The sequence below is a fragment of the Microcebus murinus genome, chromosome 1, assembly GCF_040939455.1.
Source record: "Microcebus murinus isolate Inina chromosome 1, M.murinus_Inina_mat1.0, whole genome shotgun sequence".
Taxonomy (NCBI): domain Eukaryota; kingdom Metazoa; phylum Chordata; class Mammalia; order Primates; family Cheirogaleidae; genus Microcebus; species Microcebus murinus.
The window spans coordinates 76,042,247-76,046,105 of NC_134104.1; positions in this window are offsets into that span (position 1 = coordinate 76,042,247).

A 3,859-nucleotide genomic window follows, 5' to 3' on the forward strand; every position below is an offset into this window, starting at 1 on the left:
GTTGGCTTGTTTGGGAGGTATTTCTCTGTGTTGGAGTGGGGACTTGAGTGGATCTGACTCCCTCGGCTCTTAGTCTAGTGGGAAAGGCTCTCAGAGGGCAAGGCTGCTGGCTGGTGCAGTCTCAGAAAGGAGCGTCATTTGGGATAAGGCTAGGGCTTGTCCCTGGGCACTTGGCACAAACCCACACTTGGCCCCCCGTGCCAGGATGGACTGCAGACTCCAGCTCCTGGTCCTGAGGAGCTCAGGTGGGGGCTTTGGGGTAGGCCACCCACTCAGCTCTAGGCTGAGCTTTTATCGCCTTTGATTCTAGCTCTTCTGACTCACGTAGATATGAGTCTCTTCCTCTTGCCTTGGTTTGCCCATTCTGTGAAGAGACGAGCTTCATCTGCCTTCTAGCTTCATGAACAACTCTCCACAGCTTCATGGGGCAGTGTGAAGGCGTCTGGCCTCAGTCACACGTTCGTTCCTCAGCCTCCGTGCATTTGGAGTCTTCTTGGTGTCTGCTGGTGATTGACAGACATCTGTAGACTCAGAAGCTTTACGAGTGGCTAGTGGCCAAGCAAACCTCTGTCCCTGCAGAGGTGCTCTTTGTCCAAAAAGCCCTGTGGTAGAAACCAGCCACCTCCTCCTGTGTGACTTGGGACAGCCACTTCCTCTCTGGGTGCCCTTCCCAACCTGTCCCCGAGGGGCTTGGATTAACCAGACCACTTAATGATTCCACAATACAGACGTAAGTTCACCCTCGCCCGCTTTGGCACGCAGTTTCATTTTACCTCAAAACACCCCAAGGATCAAGTTTGATTGACAGGACCTGAGAACAGGGAGGGCAAGTGTGGTTGTGGGCACGGCCCAGAGGAGGAGTCTGCACTCCCTCTTCTTGCTCCTGGGCAGCGGTGGGGAGGGATGTGAGGTGGAGCCCTTCCCTGGGGCTGTCACCACCGCTCGGACAGTAATGTCCCCTGGCAGTGCCTTTGTAGCAGGCTCCGAGCACGTGCTGGGAAGCCTGTGGGAGCTGACCACCCAAAGCCCCGGAGAGTCTGGGGAAAGCACACCACCCTCTGCCAGCTGCATGGTCTTTCAGCTCAGGTTTCCTTTGAAAAGGACTTTAAAGGACTTGCCAGCTTGAGGCCTCAACTCACCCTGCTCTTTGAAAAGGGAGAAAATGATCCCTCCGCTCCCATAGAAACTTGGCAGAAGAACTTACAAAACAGAGGCTTCAGGAATGACTATTCACAGGCCTGAGGGAAGCCCTCCCCGGCCTCCCTTTGCTCCCAGAGTCCCCCAAGTTTGTGTGTCATTACTGTTTACTAGAGAGTAGGGGGCCAGGGCAGATAGTGTGGGTGGCATTTAAACAAAAAGGGAGATCAAAGAGCCAGTGACTACAGTCAATTGACAATCAATAATAAGTAAAAAGAAAATGTCTCTAAACAGATAAGCCAGGGCACAGAGAATGTAGAATTTTTTATTACAAAAGTATGACATGATTGCAACTTTCAACAGATACTTGTCTTAGAGTATGCGTGATGTTATTCTCTGCATTGTGGGATTTTTAGAGGAAAGGTTTCTGAGGATAAGGGTTGTGATAGTGTGTATAGGGCTAGGTCCAGAGAGGCAGGGTGCACAGAGTCAAGGAGAGCTATTCAGGAGCTGAAAGGGATGGGGTGGTGACGATCACCTTGTTCAAATCTCTCATCTGACTCATGAAGGGACTGAGGCTGAGAGGTGAAGAAACTTGCCCACTGCCACCCTGAGGCTGGGGCAGAGAGTGGAGAACAGGCTCCTGCTCTTACCACGCCCTGAGGGAAGGAAAAATAGATGCACATGTTCCATTTTAGAAATGGGGAAGTGGAGGCAGGGACTTATCCAAGGTCACACAGCTAAGAATTATCCAACTAGTTAGAGTTCACACAGCTAATTGTTGGAAGAACTTTAACTAGTTCAATACAATTATCAGGCCTCAGGCTTCTCAGCATATTCCCCTTAGGATCTATCTGGGTTTCCATTTCTATCTCTGTCTCACATGTAGTAATGATTAATAATAAATTGTCTTGTGTTCTACCAGAGGTATGCTTTTAAAACAGTAAGAGAATTAGAATAGGGAAGAGAATCCGAGAGAAGCTGATCCCTGGAGAGTAACTCGGTTGCATTAAGCACAGAACACCAGGGTGAGGTCGGCAGAACTAGGATGACCTTTCGGAACCAGGTTCTGTGAAGCTTGTCTTTGTTTGGGGGTTTCTAGCCTCTGTGATTTCTAGGAGATTCCATCCCTCTTGTGACTACTGTATGGTAAGGCCCCTGCCTCCCTCCCTACACTATTGCCATTACTTGGACTGGTCTGTGTGAGTCCCTACTTCTTGAGGCACAATTTACACAGATACCCAGGCATCTGGGTGTTTGCCACTAGAAGGACCCTTAATATTCTTTGACTAGGTCAAAGTTGCTCAATAGTGGAAACTAAGGTAAGACACAAAAAGTGGTCCACCCAAATACTGTAACTTATTGGAAAGGCAGTGCTCCTCAAACCCCCAAAGCAGAGACAGCAGGCTTCTAAACGGTACACAGGAGGCCAGCCCTGCCATGGGCATGGTGCCCAGCACACTCAGTACAGCATCCATGCACACCTTCATTGAAATAAAAGAAAACTTCAGTGGTCACTAAGAGAATGACCTTCTAGCAAGGCAGATGCCAAGGCAGGAGGACTTTGGAGTCCAGGAAAGGAGGGACCCAGTGGGGCTTGGAGTCCCTGGCATATTATATTGCTCCTCAAGCCCTCAGAGTGTAGACCCCTTGGTAAATGAATCTGACTCCTTTAACCATAGATGACTGGCTGCTCAGCACATCTAAAGAGATGGGTTTCCTGGGCCTTTCATTCCTTTTTGCACCCCAAGCAGTCAGTTTGGTTACATAACAAGCATTCATGGAGTCAGAATCACAGAGTATTGTAACTGGAGGGGATTCAGTGATGCTAATTCATTTGTACAGATGAGGAAACCAGGCCCAGAAAGGAAAGGACACATGCCTAAGCCCACACTGGGAGTTTTACCACCTGACTTCTGACTCCCAGTGAGGCTTGTGAAATGGTCCCTGCCCTTGAAGAGTTTGCAATCCAGTTGGCAAAACAAAACATGGATACATACACATGGAAGGAAAATCACAAAGTCATAACAGAAGATATAAAATAATATCTAGTAAATGATGTTCCTAAATATTCCAGGACTTTGAGTAGGGGTATGCTCAGAATGGCGACTTGTTCATTCAGGACAGTATCAGGCGGACAGACTTGCTGAACTGGTGGCCCATTGGAAAAGCATTCTCAGGGTTTCCAAGTGTCTCCCATCCTTTCTGTGGAACTGCAGTGCCTCCTTCTATCTGGACATGCCCCCTTTGATGTCACCAATAGAAGCCATCTCTGTAGGTGTATTAGTTTGCTAGGGCTGCTGTAAACAAATACCACAAACTCAGTGGCTTGAACAACAGCAATTTATTGTGTCATGGTTTTGGAAGCTGGAAGTCTGAGGTCAGGGAATCAGCAGGGTTGGTTTCTTTCGAGGGCCACAAGGAAAAATCTGTTCCAGGCTTCTCCCCTAGCTTCTGGTGGTTTCTTGGCAATCTTTGCTACACCTTGGCTTGCATGTATCATCTCTCTTTACTTTTCACATGGAATTCTCTCTGTGCACATGTTTCTATGTACAAATTTCTTCCCTTTTTATAAGGATATTAGTCAGATTAAGGCCCATCCTAATGGCTTCAACTCAACTAATTATATCTGCCATGATCCTATTTCCAAATAAGGTCACATTCTTTTTTTTTTTTTTTTTTTTTTTTCTTTTCCTCACAGCTTCTCTCCAGAGGGGTCACA